Genomic DNA, 26,588 nt, shown 5'->3' on the forward strand with positions numbered 1-26,588 from the left:
CAGAAGATGGCACCAGATCTCATCACAGATGGTTGTGAGCCACCATGTGGTTGCTGGGAATTGAACTCAGGACCTTTGGAAGAGCAAGCAGTGCTCTTAACCTCTGAGCCATCTCTCCAGCCCCTACTTATTTTTTTTTTTTGCATTGTAAGAATTGTTTATTTTTCTGTTTTATCTCAATTACAAAGTATGTTCTAGGTTTGGTATTTGGTTTTACATTTTCTTTAAATTAAAACTGTGATGTAACAATATCACATATCGCAATATGGTGTGTGTGTGTGTGTGTGTGTGTGTGTGTGTGTGTGTGTGTGTGCATGTGTGTATGCCTATGCTTGTGCCACAGCATGTTTGTGGTTGCCATAAGACATTTTGCAGGAGTTGACTCTCTCCTCCTCTCACATGGAGCCTGGGGATTGAATGAAGGACATCAGTCATGGGATCAAGCATCTTCACTGTTGAGCTATGTTGCTGTCCCATTTTTGCATTTTATTTTCTTTAAACATGCTTTGGATGAATAAACCTTAAATTTCAAGGAGTCAAGTTTATTTACATTTTTCTGTCATGATTCATGTTTGAGAAAGGCTTCTTAATAACAAGGTGTACGGCTGGTTTTGTGTGTCAACTTGACACAAGCCAGAGTCATCAGAGAGGAAGGAGCCTCCATGAGGAAATGCCTTCATGAGATCGATCTCATGATTGCTAATTATCTTAGTGATCAGTGCGGAGGACCCAGCCCATGGTGGGTGGTCCAATGTTTGGGCTGATGGTCCTGTGTTCTATAGCAAAGCAGATTGAGCAAGCCAGATGAAGCAAGCCAGTAAGCAGCACCCCTCCACGGCCTCTGCATCAGCTCCTGCCTCCAGAATCCTGCTCTGTTTGAGTTCTTGTCCTGACCTCCTTCAGTGATGAATAGAAATATGGAAGTGTAAGCCAAATAAACCTCTTTCTCCCCAACTTGAGTTTTGGTCACGTTTCGTCACAGCAATAGAAACCCTAACTAAGATTCAAGGTATTGAAGACAACATATACTATATATATATATATATATATATATATATATATATATATATATATATATACATATTTATATTTGTCTTTAATCTCATAGACATGATTGCCATGTGATGGCATTTTACTTGTTTTTTTAACATTATAAGTATTTATTTTTTATTTTCTTTTTTATTAATTAAATTTTTTCATTTATTTTACATCCCTCCTCTCCTTCCATTCCCTCCTCTTTGTTCCTACCCCCACTCCCATCCACTCCTTCTCTGTCTCCGTTTAGTAAGGGGCAGGCCTCCCATGGGCATAAACAAAGCATGGCACACCAAGTTGAGGCAGGACCAAGCTCCTCCCCCTGCATCAAGGCTGGGCAAGGCAACCCAGCATGGGGAACAGGTTCCCAAAAGCCAGTTCAAGCACCAGGGACAGACCCTGATTCCACTGCTGGGAGCCCCACAAACAGATCAAGCTACACAAACACACAGAAGCAGACGACCTAGATCAGTCCCTAGCTGTCAGTCCAGAGTCCCTGAGTTCCTAGGAGCCCAAGTCAGCTGTCCCTGCAGGTTCCTGTGTAATGACCTTGAACTGCTCCCCGCACCCCTAAAATCCCTCTTCCCTTTCTTCAACAGGACTCCTGGAGCTTGATCCAGTGCTTGGCTGTGGATATCTGCATCTGCTTCCTTTAGTTACTGGATAAAGGCTCTCTGACGACAATTAGGGTAGTCACCAATCTGATTACAGAAGATGGCCAGTTCCAGCACTGTCTCTGCTATTGCTAGGAGTCTTAGCTGGGGTCATCCTTATGGATTCCTGGGGGTTTACCTGGCACCAGGTTTTTCCCTAACCATGAAATGCCCTCCCCCCATCAAGACATCCTTTTCATTACACTTACCTTCTGTCCCACTCCAACCTGACTCCTGCACTCAGCCTGCCCAACCTGCTCCCTCAAGTTCTCTCCATCCCTGACCCCCAGTTTACCCAGGAGATCTCTTCTATTTCCCCTTCCCAGGGCATCCCTCTTTGGGGCCTCCTTGTTACCTAGCCTCACTGGGGCTGTGGGTTGTAGCCTGGTTATCCTTTATAGCTAATATCCACTTATGAGTGAGTAGACACCATGTTTGTCTTTCTGGGTCTGGTTTACCCCATGCAATGATTTTTTTTCTAGTTCCATCCATTTGTCTGCAAATTTTATGATGTTATTGTTTTTTTACACCTGAGTAATACTGCATTGTGTAAATGTACCACATTTTCTTTATGCAGAGGAACATGTAGTTTGTTTACAGATTCTGGCTATTATGAATAAAGGTGCCATGGACATAGTTGAGCAAGTGTCCTTCTGGTATGATTGAGCATCCTTTGGGTATATACTCAAGATGGCATGGCTGGGTCTTGAGGAAGATTAATTCCCAATTTTCTGAGAAACTGCCATATCAATTTCCAAAGTTACTGTACAAGTTTGTACTCCCATAAGCAGTGGAGGAGTGTTCCTCTTACTCCACATTCTCTCCAACATAAGCTGTCATCAGTATTTTTGATCTTAGCCATTCTGACAGGTGTAAGATGGTATTTCAGAGTCATTTTGATTTGCATTTTCCTGATGGCTAAAGATGTTGAACAATTCTTTAAGTGTATCTTGGCCATTTGAGATTCTTCTGTTGAGAATTCTCTGTTTAGATCAGTACCCCATTTTTTAAAATTGAATTAGTTGACATTTTGATGTCTAGTTTTTTTAGTTCCTTATGTATTTTGGAGATCAGCCCTCTGTCAGATTCACTTCTTTGTTTTTAAAGTATGCTTAAACAGTTAGTCTAAATAATTGTTTGGTTAATCCATTCTCTTACATTGCTAATGATTTTCATTGCCTTTCCCGTCCTGTGCCATGTTTACATTTGTGCAAGTCTATTTCAACCTCTTTATTCTAGAGTGTGGCTGTTATGAGTCACTGATGTGACAGTTGACACATCATATTTCTACTTTGATTCCACTGTTTAATCCTGCTCTTGATTCTCTCTGATCTTTCTCTTTGTTTTATTCTTTTGACCTTTCATGATTTCCTAAAGGATCTGACTTGTGTCTTTACTTTTCAAATATTTTACTGTTGTTTACAGAGTTTGCAGCTTTTCTGTTTTTTAAAAGCCTGCTTGAGTATTTCCATGTTTTATCATCTAAATGAAATTCTTAGATATTCTTTTGTATGATGTTTCAAACATTTATTCATCTATTTATTGTTTAGTGTGTGTGTGTGTGTGTGTGTGTGTGTGTGTGCATGAGCCATGGGTTGCATCTGGTGGTCAGAGGACAACTTGTATGAAGCAGTTCTCTCCTTCACTGTGGGTCCTGGGGATTGAACTTTGGCTGTTAGGTTTGGCAGCAGGTGCCTTCACTGGCTGAGCCATCTTTCCAGCATGAGGTAGTCTTTAGCTATTGTCCACGCCCTCATCTTTGGTATTTTCATCCGGAGCAATGGTTGGGCATGTAAATCTTCTCATTCTATTCTCTGGAGTTAAAAATTATCTCAATTATTCATTCTGTACTTGTCTAACTTCTCTGCATGCCTTTTATTCAGTTTCTCTCTGGTTTTGTTTCTTGTACTATTTATCTCATCCTCTGAGTTTTGAGCTTCAGTTTCTGCGCTTCTTTTCAAGACTTTTGGCTTTCTAGACATTGATTCTTTGTTAAGTCTTCTCAGTCATTTTCAATTTTCCCTTGATCCTTGCCTGCCTGTGACTTGATCTTTATTCTTTAAACATTGGATTCCTTGGCTAACTTATATACTATGCATTTTAGTGTTAGAATCCTTTGAGATCTAAATACATTGTTTATAATTCTCTACAGATTCCCATACAAGATGGCTTGTTTTCTCATGCATTTGATCATTATTTGGGCTGATATGTGACTGTGAGGAAATTATGTGCCAGCTTAAAGACATATTCTTCTCAAGAGGTTGTATTGTTATGGGAAGTCCACTGGTGTGGACTTCAGCCTCACATTATATATTATGTTATATTAGTATGATGGTCAGCCCCAGATGCATATGGCAATAGTACTATGCTAAGGCTTTCAAATAAGAGATTGTTTTCCTTTGCTGTATCTCTGCCATCCTGGAACAGAGGGCTGGCTCCGGCAGGTGTTTCATTAGCTTTCTCAGCTTCCTGTATACAGGACTGGGTTGCATGCTGTGCTCATACTCTAGGGGTCCTATATCCAGCAATTTCTCCTTTGGCAACCCCCACAGCCTTATCCTAAGTATCCAGTATCACAAGACTTTAGTCTCCAAAGGTTGCACTCCTGTGATCGGCATTTGCCCAGCATATATTGCCAACTTCATCTCTTTTCAGCCAAATTGTAGTTTTTTTTTTTTTTTAAATTATCTTTGTCATCATCATTAATTTTGCCTTTGGGGTTCTTCCCAGATATTTTTACATTACATTACATTACATATTTTGCATTACAAATATGGGGTTTGGGGAGATGTTTTAGTTAGTGTCTGCTTTTAAAAACACTATACATTGGTAGAGGAAGTTTGGAGTACTAAATCCCAAATGGCTAGATGCAAAAGTTTAAAATAATTTCAGAAAAACAAATGCCCAATATTTGAACTACTTTTCACTTCTAATGGAAAATGAAATACATGATGTGAGAAGTTCTGTTGAAACAATTCCAAGTTTGGATGGGCAGAGGTGTGGAATGTGATAAATATTACTAACAGGTTATAGTTTAATGACAACTTCTGCAGGATAGAGGAGACTGATTTATCAACTTGATTCTCTAAGTGTGAAGATTCTATTATGTTTTAAATTTTTATTTGTAAAAATTGTGTGTATGTGTATGTGTCTGTGTGTAGGTATGTGCATGTGAAACCAGAAGTAGGCAATTGATTCTATGGAGTTTGATTTCCAGGATGCTGTGAGTTCCTGGATGCTGGGACTGGGTGCAGGTCCTCAGCAAGAGCAACCCACACTCCTACTTCTGAAGCACTTTTCCAGCCACTCTATGTTTTAAAAGCTGTATATCATGGCCAATCTACATACAAGGGTTTCAGAGAAAAATATCTTCCATAGATTTCCTAGTCCAACTTTCTCATCAAAGTTTCTGTTCTAAGACTCTTCAATGCAACTGTATCTACAGTGAGATTCTTAGATATAACTTCAGTATTTGCTGATGAGTTCATAGTTATAATGTACTAATTTCATTTTAGTAATGAACCAAGTAAGCCCACTCTGGTAGTGGAAATGAAATATTTTCTATAAGTCTTATTAAGTATTTAATACTCAAGGGAAGTTGAAAAGATTTTTCTAGTGAAATTTCTTCATAACACTGGAAAATTTAGATGGTTTCCTATTCTTTTGTCCAATTTTTCCTACTGGAAACTGCTAGAATATTTTTTTGATGAAAATAAATGTCAGTATCTGGTCCTTTTTCTACTAAAGAAGCTTGAGTTAATTGCTGTTTTCACTATTTGGTAGACATTCTTTCCTGTCTGGATGTTCAGCTTGAGATCAATTGTTCCCAATCTGGATCTAGAGCTCTTTGCCATCATTAAGCCTGATTATGGAAACCTTCCTTTATCACTGTATTTTGTATATAGCAGGATGAAGATGAAGTAGCAATGGTTCTAACATTTCTAGTGCCATTCAGTCAGGTGGAATGAGGGAAATGGAAAGGAGGAAGCAAAATATGAAAAAAATCATATGATAATACAAGGACCATAACAGAAGCTTAGGCATATAATCAATTTTCTTTCTAATTTTCAAAAACACTTTATATATCTTATATGACATTATTATTGTATAACTCCAGTACACTTCTGGGATAGCAAAAATTTTGAAAGGCAAGCCATGAATATTGTGTTTGTAATGTCTCTTTCTGATCCTCTAGCTCATTTAGCAGAGTGCCATGCCTGGAAAATCCAGGAAGGCATGGGAAAGACAACATAAACAGTAACAAGAGATGGTATAATCCACTTAAATTTTATTAATCAGTTGCTTGTCTTTGGTCTGGAGTTCTGTATTTGACCTACAATGACCTGTGAGATCAGTGTGTATCATTTCTGATTTCCATGATACTCTCTCAGAGTAAATGGCTTAAGCAGGGAGAGCTTTTGGCTGAGGGTGTTGGGGATTTCAGTCCATTATGGTGAAGGTGCAGAGGAAAATGTGAGCCTTCCATTGTGGCGCTTTAAGAAGGCAGCTGCTGATGTGGGGCTGGAGAGATGGCTCAGAGGTTAAGAGCACCGACTGCTCTTCAAGAGGTCCTGAGTTCAATTCCCAGCACCCACATGGTGGCTTACAACCATCTGTAATGAGATCTGGCAACCTCTTCTGTGTACATAATAAATAAATAAATCTTTAAAAAAAAAAAAAAAAAAAGAAGGCAGCTGCTGCTTTACACAATGACAGGCAGAAACAAGCATAGAAGCCAGAACTAGAAGTGGGTTCAGCCTTCAAAGGCATGCTTCTAGTGGACCATATCTGCCAGCTAGACCCCTGAGCCCCATACTCCAAAAGTTCCTTAACTTCCCCAAACTCCATTACCAGATGGGAAGTGAGTGTCTAAACATGATCCCAGGGAGGACTGACCACAAAGATGTCCAGTCAGTCATTCAAGTTTACATAGGTAGTCACAGAACCCAGAGGTGGGTATAGGAGGAACCCAGGAAATATAGATTGAAGTCATAATGAACTAATTTCAGGTAGCTTTCCAAAGAAAGAACTTAAATACAATAGTCTTGGGAACTCTACTTCTAATACTAACACGCTTCTTTTTGTTTTTCAGACTGCATCACTGATGGTGACTACAAAATTCTGTCTGTGTTAGAAGACTTTCTTTATGTCTGGTAAGAAGCCCTTTAATGTCCTTACCTTAAGACATAAAAGATTGACATATTTTACCTCTAGCAATTTGTGGTTTTGTTGTCTTGTTTTTTTTTTCAAGCTAGGCAGTCCTCAAAGGACAGAAACTTCATTGGTATGCTAGCTATTTCTTATGTTTTACAGGGAAATTTCCCCAACGCTCAGAATATGAATACATTTTACCTGCAATGCATAACAACCACTTTATAGCTTGCATATTAATAGAATGCACTGACTGAAAGCCATTTGGAGACTTGGACTTCACTCTTCCCTTTATCTACACAGTCCCCTTTACCTTCGGGCCTTGAGATAATCTCCACTAGCCAGAGTTAGAAAGGACTTTAGTATAATCACACGGTCCAAGGAAACCTCAGTTTAGAGATGCTCTGACTCACTCTGTGCTACGGGAAAAAGTGAAGGAGATAGAAACGAGAACAGTTCTGCTCAGAGATGAAACTGTCAGACACCAAGTAATCAGACACATGATTAAAGGATGGCATCGATTACTGCAGTGGAAAGAAAGTCGCATAAACCGTTCCCTGCGTTCCAGTCAAATGCAGTCAGCAGAGAACAAAGGTTCACAAATAGCTCCTGCAGTGTTCTGGTGGGGCCTAAGCTGTGACACAGACTGGACGATGGGGGGCCGCAGAGGAGCAGAGGGCGGGCAGGAGCATGCTGACTGCTGTCTTCAGGAATGCCGCTTGTTTATTTATTCATGTGGTACCTCTCTGTCTGGTATGTCTTTCAGGATGATGGAGCAGAATTCAGATTTAGTAGAGACCCTGTGTTCTGGGGATAGGGTAAATCAACAATAGGGAAAATAATCTAGGGAAAATGGCAAAAATGTAGCTTTTTAACCTTTTTTAAAAATTGAAAATAGTTTTTTTCATACAATATATTCTGCTTATGGTTTCCCCTCCCTCATCTCCTCCCAGTTCTTCCCCACCTCCCCTCCCATTCAGATCCACACCCTTGCTGTCTCTCAGAAAATAAAGAGGCATCTAAGGAATAGCAATGAATAAAATAAAATGAAATGAAAATGTGGCTTTACTAATTAAGAAGTAGGCATCTGTCAGGAGAATAACTGAATTAAATGCTTGGTCTATTTCTTCATTGGTCCACAATGGGCAAGGGAGGTAGAATGTCTCAGCTAGTAACCACTGTGCTGAAGTACTTCCAAAGACATTGTCGGAATGGTGAAATGGAAGTCATTGGGTCGAAGCGGTGGCTTTTATTGTAGATCCAAGACTTCTGAGGCTGAAGAGATTATTTTAGCACAGGGAATAAATTCAAGTTCATACATTTTGGCATACTTTTATAGTAGCAAACAGCTTTGAGCACTAGCGGTTATAATAGGACCATGCATAGAAACCAACAATGAGCAATGAGATTCTGGACGATGAAGCAAGTCTTTTAGGAACATTCAGCTCAGTAGATTCTATGCCCCTGCCTCAAGCAAGGAAGATCTAAGATACTTTATGTGTCCTACAGGAGACACTGTATGGGAAGGCACAGGTCACTTTTCAAAGGACATTTTTACTTCTATCATATTCACCGTTCATTTTTAAACAATGAGGTTTGACTGTGGATTGAAATCGGAATCTTATTTTTTAGGAGACGTTAGGATTATGTTTGTGGCATAAAATCTCCCAGTAAGCATGTTTTAAAGTCATATTCATGTTTTTATATGTCACCTCTTTGCTAAAACTTCAAATTACTCCTTCAGGATATTCTAAGTATTTTTGTTCCTAACAGCTCACGAGTTACCTTTGAGAATGGAGGAAACCCTAGAGTTGGGGGGGGCATCTTTGGTATTTCTTTAGGGTGCAAATGTGAGAAGTTTATCATTCATGGACTATAGAAACACAGTCATGCCTGACAGACTGACTGACAGACTGGCATGACAGTTACCATTTGAGTGACTAATGGCTAATATTAGAGTTTTTATACCTTGTAAAGTGTAAGTTTTCAGGCAGTTGTGAAATACTTTGCCCTTTGCAAATGTGGAAACCGAGGCTGTGAACATTAGCCCACAGTCTTCCAACTCCCATGTTTGACTTCTTAGGATCTGTTTTTAATCTGTTGAGACAAATAAGTCAAAGCAATCAATAACTTGCCTGGATAGACCCACGGCTCTCCTGACTAAGGATTTCCTTCTGCTTGCAGAAGGAACTATTCCTTAACCTTAAAACACCCCTTGCAATTTTGCTTTCAGTTTTAACTATTCTACTCCAACTGTTTACCTCAGTTTCCTTGTCATTTTCTACCACTGTCTTCTACCTTCGAGGGCATTAACATCAAGAATACTAACAGTGTCCTTGGACTCTAGTGCAGTATATCTAAGATAGATTAACTCACCGTATACAATTATCCCTCAGAACCCACAGTGGATTGTTTTCAGAACCTCCTCCTCCTTCTGTAAAAACAAGAATCTGAACATGGTCAAGTAACTTATAAAAATGATGTAGCTTTCACACTGCCCAGGGAGGGGATCACACAACGTTGTTCTTGGTTCTCCTTGGGACTCAGCGTGAAAACTCACATGAAGTTCAGAGCTTTTGATGTCTTGCAAATGACAGGAGAGGATATCCCTATATTCCTTGCAGCACCAAGATGATACCAACCCTCGATTTCTAGATGACATGGAACACTGACAAAAGGAGAAGTGACATAAATCTGAAGACGATCTGGGAGAAGCAGCTGCTGACAGTGACAGTTGTCATCGCCATTAGAAGTCCCGCTGAGATCAGCATCTGGGACACCGGCCTGTGTGACTAGAGCCACTCCCCTTGCTGTCCACATGATTCTTGGGGTCTTAACTGACCAACATGCAGCCTTATGAGAACTCTATCTTCTGCTGGTGCCTGACTCTAGGGGTGACCACTAATGCCTCACTGAGGCATCTTATTTCATCCTGCCTACCATTGTTCTGAGTGACACAGATTCTCCTATGTACTATGTGAACATTGTCACCCCATGCAACAAGAAGAGAACTCACGCATTACGTCTGATGTGGTGAATGCTGGGCTGGAAGCCCTCTACACATGTGTGATACCATCTCCTTAAGCATCGATGCCTGATTTTTGCTTCTATAAACATCCTGAAACAACAGCGAAGGAAGAGAAAGCCACTGCTGTGAAGTCTGCAACCAAGGAGGATTTTGGAGCAAATAGACTGTGCCAGCTCCTGAGTTCACTGCTGCTCAATCTGGGGGACAGACTGATCCAAAGATCCCGCTCTGTGCCTATTCAGTAGTTCCTAACTGAAGAATGGAGTACCCTGTTTGCTCATTGAGGACTGCTCTGTAGCTCTTATTGTTCAGGCCAATGAATGGGCAAGAATAACACTCAGTTGTCACAGGCCATTGAACAGACACTGATGCAAAATGGAAAGAATGCTGATGAAACAGAGTTTAAAGGAAAAGCTGCAACATGGCATACATCCCACTCAGATTGTTATGTACTTGCAATGATCCTTAGATTCCTTAAAACCTCTAATAGTATGTCAATACTCTGGAAACAATTACACCATATTGTGAGAAAAGCCTGTGCACATTTAGTACAGATACATTTGCTTTTTCCTTTAAAGAGTTTCTTGATTCACTTGGTTGGATTCATAGCTGTCGAACCTATGGATAGTTTTGAAGAAATAATTTTGTTATCATCATAAAGCTACACATACAGAAGACCTTAGGGATCAAGCTTTCTCCTAATGATCTTGGCAAACTTTTTGTCTCTAGATATTTCTCCCCATCTCCCTCTTTCCACTTGGTACTCTCCACAGCTGTGGAACTGTGGATTCTAATCTGGAGGTCTGCCCCAAGGTTAGCACAACTTGTTTCTTAGAAGCTTCTGAGAAACTGAGCAACAAACAATTCCCAGAACAGAATTTAACGGGGCTTGCTTTTCTTCATAAAAGATTTTCTGAAGATATTGTAAGGACATACACAGCTTGGAGCTTAGTGTATCTGCTTGGCATTGAAGTGACTTGTGTTAGGGACACATTAGATAATTAGGGATTATGTGACTTTATCTCTCAATAGCCACATAAAATAATAGTGAAGTAGTTTTCTTTTCAAAAACTAGTTGTGAAATTTAACTATCTCGTGACAGTATTGTAAGATAAATCCTTGAAGAGATGATTAGAATGTGAAACTTTTGCCTTGATAATCAGATTAATCACAGGGGTGAGTTAGTTATAAAAGAGGGAGGTTGAGCTACTTTTCTTTCTCTCATCATGTCATTTGCCACATGATGTTTTTCATTGTATGATACTGTAGGCAGAGCATCTCTGTGTCTTGGCAGCCACTCCCAAACAACCACGAAGGGTCTTAATATTAATTATAAATACTCAGCCAGTAGCTTAGGCTTATTACTAGCTAACTCTTACATTTTAACTTAATTCATATTTCTTATCTATGCTCTGTCACGTGGCTTGATACTTTTTCTCAGTACAACAGGTTCATCTTCTCTCCATGTCTCCTCCAGATTCTGAGAGACTCCTTCTCTTCCTCGCACTTTCTTTTTTCTGCAAGTCCCATCTAACCTCTACCTGTTGAGCTATTGGCCAGTCAGCTTCTTTATTATCTTAGTCACAGTGACACCTATTCACACAGTGTAAAGGAATGTGCCATATGATACAGCAAGATAGCTTTCAACTGAAAGGTCACCAGATGTACCCCTTTATCCTTGGACTTCTCCAGCTTTAGAACTGAGGCACGTAAATATTGTTTATAATTTTTCTAATGTGTGCTGTTTTATTGTAGCAGCCAAACATAGACTAAGAAACTGATTAATATGGTGCTTTGAGCAGTGTGTATACACTAGGCCACCCATTTCTCAGAGGAAAAGCATGGAGTGTAGCTATAGTCCCATTTGAAAATTACTGAAACCACAGTTTAGTGTAGGTCACTTTTAAGGTGACAGACATTAAATGTTAGAGTTCAGTTTGGAATTCAAGTGTACTTACTTCTAAAGCTTGGTATTCTAACTTCTACAGAGCATATTCATACAATCCATTCCTTAAAAATACAACAACCACAACCACAATAAGCTGTTCACACCAAAGGCATAATCCAGTCACTAAATTGTTATGCAACCAAGTGTCATCATGTGTAGTAAAATTTCTTATTCGATCACAAATATAATTATGGTTCAAATAGTTTTCTTCATAAGTTCTCCTGAGTTTTACAAGTTTTTAAAAACAAGACAAATGTGAATATTGCTTATTTTTACAAATAACAGGGGCAAGGAACTCTGAACTGGACTTAAAATCCTATTAATTTATGCTTCTCTTTTGCTATCAGAGGCAAAAAAAAAAAATCAGGGTTCAAACATATCTCTTTTGTAGTCATGAAAGCATGAGATAATGTTGCTTATTTAAATTTAAAGAAAATATTCAAGATTGCTTGACAGTGAATTTGTCTAAATGACTCCCCTATTCTGGATAATTCTTACTGAAAGATCATTTTCTTGATACTCTCTATAAATGTCACCATTAAGCAGTTACTGGCTATTTGTTTCACTATTTATTTATAATGCTACCAAGACTGAGGGAAATATCAACAAAGGCTTCACTGGTAGAGAAGATGACACCTGTGCACGTCTGCTGCCTATCAAGTCTTCAGGATCTGAAGGGGCGCATTTAAGTACCCCTTTGTTGTCTGCTAAGGAGAAAGCTAATTACACATTAGAGCGTAAGTCTTTCAGCAAGTCTGTCCTAGTCACATCATTTGGTCCACTTTTCCTGCATGTTAGGTCACTGTTATTAAAGTTCACAAAATCACCACAATCCTAATAATTTGTGGCCGTCATTCCAGGGATGGGTTTGCATCAAAGACTTTTGAATACCAGTGAACATTTTAAACAGGAAAGGAGCAAAAATGCTGTCATGAGTTCAGAATGCAGAGAGTTTACCTAGCCTGGGAGTCCATTTCTTCAAAGCTCTTTTCATTATAGCTTTTTAAATTAATGGATGTACCCTTTTACTCATATTATAGATACTTCATAATACATCACACTGCTAATATTTCCAGACCTCTCAGATCCATGTATGGTGAAAACACATTTTTTACTGTGTTTACAGAGTCAGAAACAATGAAATACTTTAGTTTTCCGCAGAAAGCTCTAGTCTGAATATATGAGTGACATTTTTCAGTGAAGATATGTTCCACACTCTCTAGTTTACTTAATTCCAGTGAGGAGGAAGGGAAACATTTATGTTTATAGTTTTCACACCCCCCATTTATTAATGTACTACAGATAGGAAATGCTTTCTATAAACACAAAAGAAGCTAGAGATGAGGTCAGATTAGAAAGCTGGTGGTGTCTAGATCAGTGTAGCACTTGTCATATTGTGCTATACACAGTAATTGGCAGAAGAAAACTAATCTCTTCTAAGGCTTTTCCTAAGTCCATGAAATAAGTTTAATTAAATGGCTGGTTTAAAAATTTAAAAAATTATTTTTTTTGAGATTATAATACAATGACATCATTCTCCCCTCCCTTTCTTGCCTCCAAACCCTCCCATTTACTCCCCCCTTCACTCTCCTTCATATTCATGGCCTTGCTTGCTTACTGTTGTTTCGTATTTGTGTATGTGCATATACATACATATATTCGTAAATGCACAAGTGATACCTGCTCAGTCTGTACAATGTTGTAACTGTCATGTTTTCAGGGCTGACCGTTTGGTATTGGATAACCAATTGGTGTGCTCCGTCCTTTGTAGGGAAAACTATTTCTTCTGCTTTCAGCATCCTTCGTTGCCTAGGTAGTTTTTTTTTTTTTTTTTTTTTTTTTTTTTTTTTTTTGTGTGTGTGTGTGTGTGTGTGTGTGTGTGTGTGTGTGTGTGTGTGTGGAGGGTTGGGGTCTTGTGGGCATTCCTCTTCCCACTTTAATAAGGCAAAATTTCATGTCAGGGAAGAGGCTAAACATAGCCCACATCTCCAGGCTCACATTTTAGATGTCTTAGAAGTCTGATAAATTACTTCAAAGAGAACTTTTCCTTGTTCCCCCTGAGAGAAGCATTATCCTCCATGTAGTCATGTCAGGTAATTTCATTTACTCTCATTCATTTTTTCATGTATTTATGTATGAATGTATGTGTATCTCTCTGTGTATATGTATATATAAAAGTTTATAACATAGTAGGTTTCTGCACAGTTTTTACAAACATCCTTCATCTTAGCTCTCCTTCCCCCAGCCTCGCCTATTCCCCACTCTTCCACTTCCTCCCCTTCATGATTTCCTTTGTGGCTTTGTATCAACTGTGTTCTACTCTGCCTTCTCCCTTTCAGGAGCATCTTGAGCGTGTGCCTGAAGCAAGCTAATTTTTTTGCAGTATTGACAACCAAGTGCATTTTGTCTTGTAGACAACCACTCGACCTCCACCCCCTTGTCTGTGCCTAGCATCAGACTGCGGAGACACCTTGGGAGTACATCACTACTGCTCCAGTTCCCTCCAGCCACAAGTCTTCGCTTAGGAATACTGAAAGTTCTTCTGGTTTACATTCCTCACTTCCAAGAGTGTGCCACAGCAAGCCTGGACAAGCTTAGACAAACCAGATCTCGGCCTGCCACAGCAAGCCTGGACAAGCTTAGACAAACCAGATCTCGGCCTGCAGCTGAAATTAGCTCATGTCCTAGGGGGATGGCAGTGTGATGCAGATCTGGGTATTAGTAGCTTCCCTCAGGATGTCACCCCTTTTACATATGTCTCCTTAATTTTTTCTTAGTTTTTTGAATTTCATTTTGCTTATTTATTATTCACTGATTTCTAGTACCTAGACAACATGATTTAATTAATTAATTAATTAATTAATTTGTTGTAGTAACTGAGCATTATTTGTAGTGATCCTCTACAAATTAGTATCCCAGACCTAGATCTCAAGTTTGTGTGGGTTGGATATCTTTAGTGCTGTCCTGTCTTTTTTCCTATTAACTTTTTAATGACATAGCCATTCTCCTTTCATTTAGAGGTTACCTAAGGTGTTACCACACACATTTGTATTCTTGTTGCTTAGGAAACACAAGATATTTCTGCTATCCATTTTTGCACAAAAAATTGCCACCAAATTTAATGCCATAAGCCAATAATTTTGGGGTCCTTATGTTTCTGTGATGACTGTGGCCATTCTATTGTGGCCTCTCATACGTGGCTCCAGGTAGATGATGAGTGGAGCTCATGCCACCCAAAGACTCAGCTGGGCTGAACTTTTGTTTTTATTTGACAAGTACATTTTCTTAATATTTCAATTCATTTTCCAATTTTCTTTTTTTCTAGGTTTGCTTAAATCACTTTGATATTCTCACTCTAAGGGATAGTAATTAAGGGGATTTCTCTCTTGGAGTTTATAACTTTATCAGGATATAATTGACAAATAAAAATTACACATACTTGTAGTTTATAACATTATCCATTCATACATTATGAAGGATAATCACCACATTTATCACTTAGCATAGGGCTCATTATTTATTAGCAATACTGAGCAAATAGTCCATTATTGTTAACTACTGTCACCATGCTGTACAAAAGATCTTGAGTTAATTTGTTATAGTTGAAGCTTTGTCCTCCTTGACCAATATTTCCCCATTCTCAGACATCTCCATTTGGGTTGAATCTTCTTGGTGTCTCTCTCATGTGTTCCCCTCTTCTGAAGTTGATCTGACCTCACTAGGACCGATCTTTGCCAGGAGAATATGGAAAACATCATACTGCACAGCTGTAGAAGTGGAGCTGCAGGGAGACTTCCGGTATTTACCTGGACTTCTTATTGTGTTTATTCCACAGCCGCATCCTTTTGGGGTGCAATTGATGTGACATGTCAGGTGGGAAGTCATGGAGAAGCTACCAGCTTTATAGTCTTTTTTACTTGGCCTTTATGTCTGAGTTTTTGTTTTCCAGTCCCATGAACCTTCACCATGCTCTGCTCAATGAGGCTGCTTCTTATAGTTTGCCTCCCCTGGGCCACCAAGTGTCTCCAGGGAAAAGGGGAAAAGTAACCTCATTTATGAGGTCCCCCTCTTTGGATATCTTTCCTTTTCAAGTCTCAGCAATGCAATCTGTTATTGGCTTATTGTTCGTTTTTAGGTATAGTCTGTTTTTTGTTGTTAATGACACAGTACCATAGATCATGTGATCTGTAAAAAAACTAAGTTTACTTTTGGCCCACAGTGCTGGACCAAGGCTAAACGGGCTACATCTGAGTGTGGTGTTCTTGCTGGCAGAGCCCTGCTGTGGCGCCAGAAACCATGTGGGGAGAGATGGGGCCCTACCTCTGTCTCTCCTGGTTTGTCTTCCTCTTACTCGTCACAATTCTCTAATCACATTCCAAGGACATGTAGTCTAAATTTCCACCCTCATAATGCCTCACCATGATGATTAAACTGAAAAACGGCTTTTGGAGAAGATGGAGCACATCAGACCATACAAGCTGCTGATGCAGATCTTTGGGATATGTGTGTGTGGTCTTGTTTCTCTTATTCAGATAGATTTGGATTGTCAGTATATAAGGTAACATTTCCACCTGTCTGGTTGTTTGACTTACAATGCTGAACTAACATCTAAATAAAGTATTTTTCTCAACCTAGTTTAATATCATCAGCCATTTCATGGGCTGTATGGGCCTTGCATGCTGTGCAGAGATAGGACTTGGTGGGGGGTGGGAGTACAGTAACAGGAAAATAACTGTGAATTTTTTACTTCTAATTTTGTTCTGAAATTAGCTCATCTTGAATATATATTCTTGAATATATACAGAATATATGTATTTATTTTCTCATATATATTCTGATGTAGAGCTTATATTGGCAAAGTGGTATATTTTTAATATCAAGAGAATCATATGGAAATATTTCTGATAAGTCCCAGAAAACCAATCTATCCTCTATAGATGTTCCCAATAATGTAAACACCAAATCATTGTAGTTGTGTCTTCTGCTTCCTTGTACTGAAATATTTGTTTTGGAATGATTCACTTAAGTGTGTGTCCAAGCTGCTTATAAGTATGTACTAGCTCACAGTGCAGATGCAATTTCAAGGACAGTGACCATTTCCATTTATCTTCTATCCTCTACCTACATATGATCATTACATAGTCAGAACTCAATATATAGATATTGATCTGTTCTGAAATGAAGCACAAGTTGAAGATTTAAGATAGTACATTTTCTTTTTTCTTTTTTTTTTGGTTTTTCGAGACAGGGTTTCTCTGTGTAGCTTTGCGCCTTTCCTGGGACTCACTTGGTAGCCCAGGCTGGCCTTGAACTCACAGAGATCCGCCTGGCTCTGCCTCCCGAGTGCTGGGATTAAAGGCGTGCGCCACCACCGCCTGGCAAGATAGTATATTTTCTAAGGTTATATGTATTTAACAGTTTATGTCTCATGGATTTCAGTTATTAAAAAACTGTGTAAAAGGAGAATCATTCTAGTTTGCTTGTTGTCTTTAGGATAAAATGCTATGATCAAAAGCAACTAAGAGAGGAAAAGGTATATTTGGCTTACACTTCCATGTCACTGTCCATCATTGAGGGAGGTTGAGGTAGGCACCTAGAGGCAGGAACTTGAGCAGGGGTCATGGCAGAATATTGCTTACTCTCTTATCCTCATGTTCACGCTTAGCTGCCTTTCTTAATCCATGACTACATGCCCAGGGGTCACACTAACCACAGTGGATTGGGCCCTCCAACATCCATCATTAATCAATAAAATGTCTCACAGACTTGCTAAAGGCCAATATGGTGAAGGTATTTTCTTAATCTAAGTATTTTCTTCCAAAGATGACTCTATTTTGTGTCAAGTTGAGGAAAAAACAGACAATTAATCAGTACAAGTTTAAATATTGAGCTTATATATTTTGTTCAACTATAACTACCAATTAGATAGTATTATCTCATATAAATCAAGGTTTGTTTTAATATGAAATTATTACAATGGTCATCAGGTAAAAGGAAAAAAAATCAGTCACTATGTATCACTGAAAATATCAGATTTTTTGCTATATCTTCCTCTTTTCCATTTTTTCTTTTTCTAATCAGTATCATATGAAGATGATGCCACTTGATTTCTATCAAGGCTTATGTTTTAGAAATAGCAAGGAAGGCTATATTTAGAGGCAAATATTAATTTATAGCTTGCTGTTTTTCAGGTATTATTTGTGAACCCTGTGATATTTTAGTGAGCCCATACAGACCATGTTTCTATTTTCACAGCAGCTAGAAGGTCAACCTTATTCTTGGTGGGGTATGTAATTGGAAATGATCACTATGAAGCTGTATAGATTCAAGATAAGTCATCACAACTAATGACAATTTGATCAAGTCTCCGGGTAGAGGGATTTGAAGAGTGTCATGGCTTATGTAAGTGGGGAATACCCTGTTTATTAGAATCCTTGGATTTGTGATCTCTTGTGTGAGAAGTACAGTCTGAATGGAGCGGAAGTTTTAGCATAGATTGAATGGTGTAAAGACTAAAAGATAGAGATTAGATTGTTAAAGATAAGCAACTGTTCGTAGCCCTCCACCCCCACACAAAATAAAACAATGTTATACAATTAAATTAACGTGCTAAAGTAGAACCATGTATGTGTGGACACAGAATTTTCTACAAAGACCAAGCCTCCTATTGCTCTCTAGCCATTCCATACCTAAATACCTACCCATGACAAACTCACATCTGTCTACACAAGGCCTTTCACTGCCATAGCACTTTGGTTTGCAATAGTCTCTAAATTGAAGCAACCTATCACAGATGAATAAATCATGGTATATCTGCATAATAGAATATCACAGGTAATAAAAAGAATTACTGGTATACTCAACAACACAGATGAATCACAAATTTAAATTGACTGGAAATTTCTAGAGGAAAGGAATACATGCTTGTATTCCCTTTTACATAAAATTATAGAAACACAAAATAATACATGGTACCATATTAGTGCATACTTGGTATTAGTTAGGGTTTTTTTCAAAGAAAGAGAATCAATAGGACAGACAAATACTGACTGGTAAATAGATTCATTGAAAGGACTAGCTTATGCAATTTGAAGGCTGAGGAATGTCACAATCTGTAGTTGTAAAATTGAAGACCCAGGGAAACTGATAACTTAAGTCTTCCCTCTAAGGAAATCACTAATGCTCCAGTTCAGCAATTATGGAGAGAGCTAGAAGGCCAAAGAGAAGTGAGAATGATGGAATTCTTTCTCTGTCTTTTGCTCTACTCAGGTACTAAAGAATTTGTTGATGCCTACCACCCTCTAATACTGGGGAGTACAATCTGTTTGACTCAGTCTCTCAGGTAGATTCTAATGTTATGTGCAAAGATATACTTCAAATGAAATATTCTTTAGATAAAACTATTAATAAGTTTGTGCTTAATGTGACACCATATCTTGTGTTTGACTGAACATATGCTAATTCCTAAAAGTGGAAAAAAAGGCCTTCAATAATGTTTACTCTTGCCTTTGACCTGTCATAACTGAAACATAGTGATATAGAGTCAATGTCTTAGATTACTTGGTGAAACAATGAGTGGAAAGAACACAAGGTAACTGTCCAATGTATTTGAATGCAATTCCTAACAAAACAAGGAAGACATGATCATGGCCACTACAGTCCTTTTTTCTAACTACTGGTTAGATGTTGCTGAAATTTACAATTATCTTCTTTCATTCTCAATGCTATGTTTGTATGCTTTCAGCCAATGCCTAAGCTTGAGATAATTATCCAGGTGGCAGACCCAAATTTTGGCTTTTGAAGAGCCTATACTGACTTGAATGAGTTGTTGCCCTTTTTTAAACTGGCTTTAATCACGTGATATGTGTACCAGTTAGCTTTGTCACATAAATGAAACACCTCAGAATTAGCTTATCAAGAGAAAAAACTTACTTTTGCATCATGACTTTGGAGGTCCAATCTATGATTGATTTGGACCGATTGCTTCAAGGCTCTGGTAAGGTTTTCTGGATGGTGTTAGTAGGGAGCTTGTGGTGGAGCAAAGTGCCCACCCCATGGTCAGGAAGCAAGAGAGAGGTGGGGGACCAGGATCCCACAATTCCTTTCAAGAATACTTCCCTGCAATGATCTAGAGACTCTCCCAAGTCCTCACCTCTTAATATTGCCTTTCCCTCTCAATAGTTGATCTAGTTTTCAATAGGTGATTCTTGAGGTCCAAAATCCAAAATAAAGAAACATGGTGATACTCAGAGGCACCCTAAGAACCGCTGGCATTTGAGACATGATTTTCCTTATGTCCCTTGAAAGGAATTCTGATTTTCATTGGAAATTAAGGGTTAGTCACCTTAGCAAGTTCAATTATTCTTTGACTTGCCTGTTGATTCAGAGGCATGAAGACCCACACTGAAAGTGGTCTAGTGGCAACTTTCACTTTTAGTTCAATGGAATCATTGTAGTATGTCTTAGTTTAAACATATCAAAGTCTGCAACAAAGACCAGCAGACCAGCAGAACACACGGTGTGGGAACAAGAAACAAATGTTTGTTAATGAGTCACTGGGGGAGATAGAGAGAGGTGTTGCTCCCCTCTCACTCTGTGTGTTGGACCTGTGAATCATGGCTCTAGGAGGAACAGGATCACATATTAGACATTGAGTCAGAGCACCTACAAGATTCTCCTTTTGGAGAATCCTGGCCTAGCTCTGAGGATTCATGACTTAGTTGGTGCTGTAACTCAATATTCAAAAGCTGCCCCAGCCCCCACAATTAAATATCACATCTGGTGTATTAGTTTGCTATTGCTGTTGCTATGTAACACATTACTCAAATCAGCTGCTTACATAACACACATTTATTATGTTGTAGTTTCCGTGGGTTAATAATTAGGGTAGATTTGACATGGGTTCTTTGAATGACTTTAAGGTGTTGGCAAGAGCAGGGTCCTCATCTGAAGAATAACTTTGGTCTCCTGTAGTCCCCAGGAGGATGCAGTTTCATGAGAATTGCTGCACTCGTGGCATGGTTTTATTTCGTTAGCTCATGACTTGCTCAAGATGGCTACTTAAATAGTCATAGTTAACTTTCTCAAAATAAGCAAAAGAAAGACTCTTCTGACAAAACTGACATTGCAGTATATGTAGTCATGTATATACTGCTGCCTTTGCTGTATTCTTTTGGTGATCACCAATCGGAAGTTGATTTCACACTCCTCAGGGGATAATGATGCAAAGGCATGGTCAATAAGATCCTCTTTGGAGTCCTTCTGCCACATTTGGAGATGTAATAGGACTAAAATGGACAAAACTGGGATTGTTTTAAAGGAGCTCAAGGATGCTGTTGAGGATGATAGATGCATTCACTATCTTGACCATAGTGATGATTTTGAGAGCAGCTTCATGACTGTAAACATGTTCTAACTTGTTAAGCAGCTCAGTTAGTAGAACACTTCCCTAACATGCATGAGATCCTGGGTCCAATCCCCAATATTACAAATACTAGGTGTAATGGACACACCTATAATCTCAACATTTAGTAGGCAGACACAGGTGGATCAACAATTCAAGATCATTCTTGGCTACATAATGAGTTTAAGGACATCCTAGGATTTCAAAGACTGTCTCAGTTAACAAAACAAATGTAAAACACATTAAATAACAGCCATCCTTCAGTATCCATTGGAGTTAAATTCAAGACTACTGATGTTTCCCCAAATTTAAGGATGCCCAGGAGCCTCACATAAAATCATGTAATATATGAACACAACATATAAATTCCTCTTGTATTGTGTATGTATTATAAATCATCACCATGTTCCTTATAAAATTCAATTAAATGTAACTGACATGCAAATAGGTGTTTTACCACATTGTTCAGGGAATGGTGATAAGGAGGAAAGTCCTCACAAGTTCAGATGTAATTTTTCTCTCCAAATATTTTAAATACATGGTTGGTTAAATACTTACATATGATACCCATAGATATGTAGGGACAATTATATGGAGTCAAATTGTAAAATTTATTGTATATCAATGATTTTTAAAATAATTTTTAAAATCAAATTCTTTATAAAAAGAATCATACTTCATTATGTGGTTAGAATAAAATCGATGCCAAGCAAGGACCAGGAAGAAAACATATTGGCATTTCCTCAGCAGTGGCCAAGGAGCCCACCAACATACTTTTCATGCTTTCCATATGAAAGTGTGGTAATAATGTTGCAATTGCTAGCTTTATGTAAACAAATACAAGGTGCACATAGCATTAATGCAACTGACATCAATTCAATTGTTATACAATTATGAGATGCTATAATTTATGTCTTCTCAGGAATAACAAAGAACAATGCAACTTGTGTATTTTTCAACTGGCAAGTTAATTCCCTGCATAAAGCATGAACAGAATAAGAAAATCATCTGCCACATTTGTAAAAACGGAGGTAGAGCTGCTAGACAGGTACATTATTTTAATGGCAGAATGCAAGTTCTTTTTACAGTTTTTCATGATAGTGGAATTATGAAAATTTGTTTTATAACATGGGCAAACATGGTGTAATGACAGAAATATGGATATTAAACTGAATTGTTGCTATATTCCCTACTAAGTCTGAATGTATATGGAATATCTATGAGCTAAAGTCAATGAGAGAGACAACATAATCATATATTACCTTCTGATAAAGATAACTTTTGGTAGATTAACATAGTCCATACATAAGGAAATGGAATCCATAAAAAATTTTCTCCTCTTTCTTCTCCCCTGCCCCCTCCTTCTTCCTTCTTCTCCCTCTCCCTTCTCTTGGGATTGAATCTAGGGCTTTGCACATACTCTGTACACCCTATACCACTGAGTTACGTCTGCAGCCCTCAAGGAATTTGCATCAATAATGAGAAAATGATGAACCAATTGTTGAGTAGTAGCTATGTGGTAAGAAAGAATGGTAGGGCTGGGGAGATGGCTCAGTGGTTAAGAGCATTAGCTGCTCTTCCAGAGGATCTAGGTTCAATTCTTAGTTTTCTTTCTACTTAGGTTTCAGCTACTTTCAGTATCATGTCAATACACTTTTTATTTCTTTATTTCTAACTCTTAAATTTACAATCAATTTATTGGGTTCCAATGCTTTATTTTTCTCCTCTTTGTTCCTCCTTTCTAGTTTTATGACCTGTACATCAACACACACACACACACACACACACACACACACACACACACACACACACACACATACACACACACCATACTCTCCACACCCCATCACTTACGCACACATATACCACACAAATAGACTCCCAACAATATCCCTGCACATGTGTATGTGTTACCTATATTAATAATATTTTCAAGATCCACCCTTTTCCTGAAAATGTCATAATTACATCTTTTTCTTCATTGCTGAATGATATTGTACTGTGTCTGTACCATAATTATTTCATTATCATGTACTGCTACATTTGTAGCTCCCTGGATGTGCTCTACTTCATCATTCATTCCCGTATGTGTGTCCCTTGCTTCTTCCATTCTTTACCTACTTCCCTTTTGCCCACCCTTGCTTGTTCTTCAAATCTCCCCAGGGGGCAAATTCTTTGGTATGGGTAGCATGTGTCTCATGACAGGCATGAGACATGTAAGTGACATAGTCTCTTTTCTATGTGGCCTACTGGTTAAGAATAATTTTTATATGTTCAAATAGTTGAAAAAAAATCAAAAGTAAAGTAACATTGCGACACCGAGAATTGTGTGAAAGTTGAGTATCAGTGACCTTGAATATGATTTGATTGAATGCAGCCACACCCATTGTTTATGCCTCATAGTTGTGACAGAGATCATAGTTTTATAAAGACTGAGATATTTATGTTCTGACCTTTTATAGACACATCATGCTGATCCCTCTGTAGGGCAATGCTTTCTAATAAACAGTTCTGTGTTGACAGAAATGTTAAGAATTATACTTTTAATATGAGAGCAACTGGCATCTTATAGTGATTTAAATTTAAATTTACATTAAAGTAAAATGAAAAATGTTTTTTATTCACATTACTCATATATAGCTGATGGCTGTGCTATGTGTGGGGGTGCTTTTAGAAATTAAGGGTTTTTTATGCTGGTAACTTTCATAGTAGCATAGCACCCTGAACGTAATTATCTGTGCATGATTGAATGTAATATATTATTTAATGACTTCCCATTCCTCCATTTTTTTTCTGGTTTACAGTGACTGTTTTGGAGACAGTGATTTTTATTTTATTTGAATTTGGGTTTTAGAACTTTTGTGGCACTTGCCAGAGGGCAAGATCTTAATGAGGTCTGCTTTAGCACGTAGTCAATCATCCTTATGCTTGAAGTCCACATACACATGTTTACCAGTGATGAGTTAAAAACACTAAGAAAGTTTTCATTTGTTGAACACATACAGACTTTTCTTAAATAGTATAGTACAACAACCATTTACATATCATTTAAATTGTATTAGATATATGTAATCTACAAATGATTTTAAGTTGGAGGATAGGTGTAGGTTATCTCAAACACCATGTAATTTTATTTTTTATTAATAAAATAAAATATAATAAAACAAAAACTACCACATCAGAATTGGACAAAACAAACAGAAGAAAAAGAGGCCGAGGTGAAGGTACCAGAAATAGAGAGCCACTCATTTGCACACTCAGGATCCCATAAAAACATTAACCTGGAAGCCATAATATATATGTAAAGAACCTATAGCATAAAAACAAGAACATATACATAAATAAAATAAAATTAAAATAAAAACGCAACAAAAATAGTAAGATACATTTTTTTAAAAGGAGGAGTCCTGCCTCAACATTAAGAGACAAGGAACCCCTAAAGGTGTCATTGAGTTTGTCTCTGTTGGCCACCTACTGCTGATCATACCGCCTACCCTTAAGAGTGGTTTGTTTTTCCAATGAGACTCCCTTGGAGGAAAGTACATTTTTGTCTGCAAGTGCTTATCAACTGGAGATAGTTTATGGGTTGGGAATGAATGGGACATGTATAAACTTCTCCTCTCAGCTCTAAGACCCCAATCTGGTGCAGAACCATGCAGGCCCTGTGCCTGCTGCCTCTGTCTTTGTGAGCTCACATGAGCTTGCTCATGTTGATCAGAAGGTTTTGATTTCTCGGTGTCATCCACCCTCTCTGGCTCTTAGACTCTTTCCATCTCCTCTTCTGCAGTGTTCTACAAGCATTAAGGGGAGGGATTTTATGGAGACATCCCCTTTAAGGTTGAATGTTCCAAGTTCTCTCACTTTAACCATAATGTCTACTGTGGGTCTCTGTACTTGTTCCCATCTGCTGTAGAAGGAAGCTTCTCTGAGCAAGGCACTGATTTATGAGTATAGAAAAATGTCACAAGGAATGATTTTATTGCTATATTACTTGTGGAGTGGGCCTTATCAAATCAGTTATTGGTTGGTTACTCTCACAAGCTTTGTGCCACCATTGCACTAGCGTATCTTCCAGATAGGTCACTATCGTAGATCAAAGGTTTTGAGGCTGGGTTGGTGTTTACATTTCTCCTTTGGTAGCATGCAGAGTACCTTCCTGTACCAAATGCTAGAAAGCAGGAGTGAAGAATCAATGCAGGCATCAGCTTGACTTCTCCAAGTTCAGTGAGTTGTGTAGGTTTCTTCAGCAATGGGGCCTTGCCATCGGCTTGTGGAGAACAACCTATAGTCTTGGCAACAGCTTGGCTTTTTAGAGATTCCCATAGGACCCCATTGGCCAACAACTCAATCAGATGTAACCCAGTGCTGCTGGTACTGGAAGCTTCATTTGGTGACAAGAGATGTCCAGTTGGGACTCTGTTTCCCCCATCATTTAGCACTCTCATTTAGATCCTGTTCATATATGTATATACTTTAGGAAACTTCTATTGCATTAGATTTCCATACTACCCCTCAAATGGCCCAAAATTGCCTGAAAATTTTATGATTTTATTTATTTTATTTATTTATTTATTTATTTTTTTGGTTTTTCGAGACAGGGTTTCTCTGTGTAGCTTTGCGCCTTTACTGGAACTCACTTGGTAGTCCAGGCTGGCCTCGAACTCACAGAGATCCGCCTGGCTCTGCCTCCCGAGTGCTGGGATTAAAGGCGTGCGCCACCACCGCCCGGCGGATACATTTTCTTGATTGTTAATTGATGTAGTGGTCCCAGCCCACTGTGAGTGGTACCATCCCTAGGCAGATGATCCTGGACTGTATAAGAAAATTAGCCGAATGTAAGCTTGGAGGCAGGCCAGTAAACATCCTTCTTCCTTGGTCTCTGCTTCAGTTTCTGCCTCCAGGTTCTTGCCTTGAGCTCCTGCCATGGCTTCCTTGGAGGCATATTGTGACTTAGAAGTTTAATATGAAATAAACCCATCCTTCCATGAGTTGCTTTTGGCCATCGAGTTTATCATACCAACAGTAAACAAAACTAGGACACAGACCTAATGAATATATTAGTATAAGGCATCATATACATCATAATAGTGGATGCTAGATCTGCATTGCTTTGAAGTCCTGTAGATAAAGACTAACCTGCTATATATTCTCTCTCTTGTATTTACATCTTATGAACTTAAAAATACTTAATAGATACCTTTTAAAAATAGTTTTAAAAAGCCCAGGAGAGTCACAGTTATGGTTTTCAGTAGCAAAACATCCTAATCTCTAGGATTTTATTGCCATGTACATGACAAAATGGAATTATAATTATGGTTACAAAGGATGTCAAACAGCCATCTTTCATATGTTACTATTTTGGGTTGTTTG

General features: G+C 38.4%; 1 long non-coding RNA gene across 1 annotated transcript in view; it reads left to right on the forward strand.

The window, feature by feature from the left end:
* Positions 1–22,414, forward strand: part of LOC131910537 (uncharacterized) — a 59,149-nt gene extending 36,735 nt beyond the window's left edge. Inside the window, exons 2-4 of the long non-coding RNA XR_009379150.1 lie at positions 6,781–6,841; positions 19,085–19,157; positions 22,141–22,414. This is a non-coding gene — a long non-coding RNA (uncharacterized LOC131910537). The remainder of the gene's footprint in view (positions 1–6,780; positions 6,842–19,084; positions 19,158–22,140) is intronic.
* Positions 22,415–26,588: the final 4,174 nt, after the last annotated feature.

The sequence above is a fragment of the Peromyscus eremicus genome, chromosome 5 (assembly GCF_949786415.1).
Source record: "Peromyscus eremicus chromosome 5, PerEre_H2_v1, whole genome shotgun sequence".
Taxonomy (NCBI): Eukaryota; Metazoa; Chordata; class Mammalia; order Rodentia; family Cricetidae; genus Peromyscus; species Peromyscus eremicus.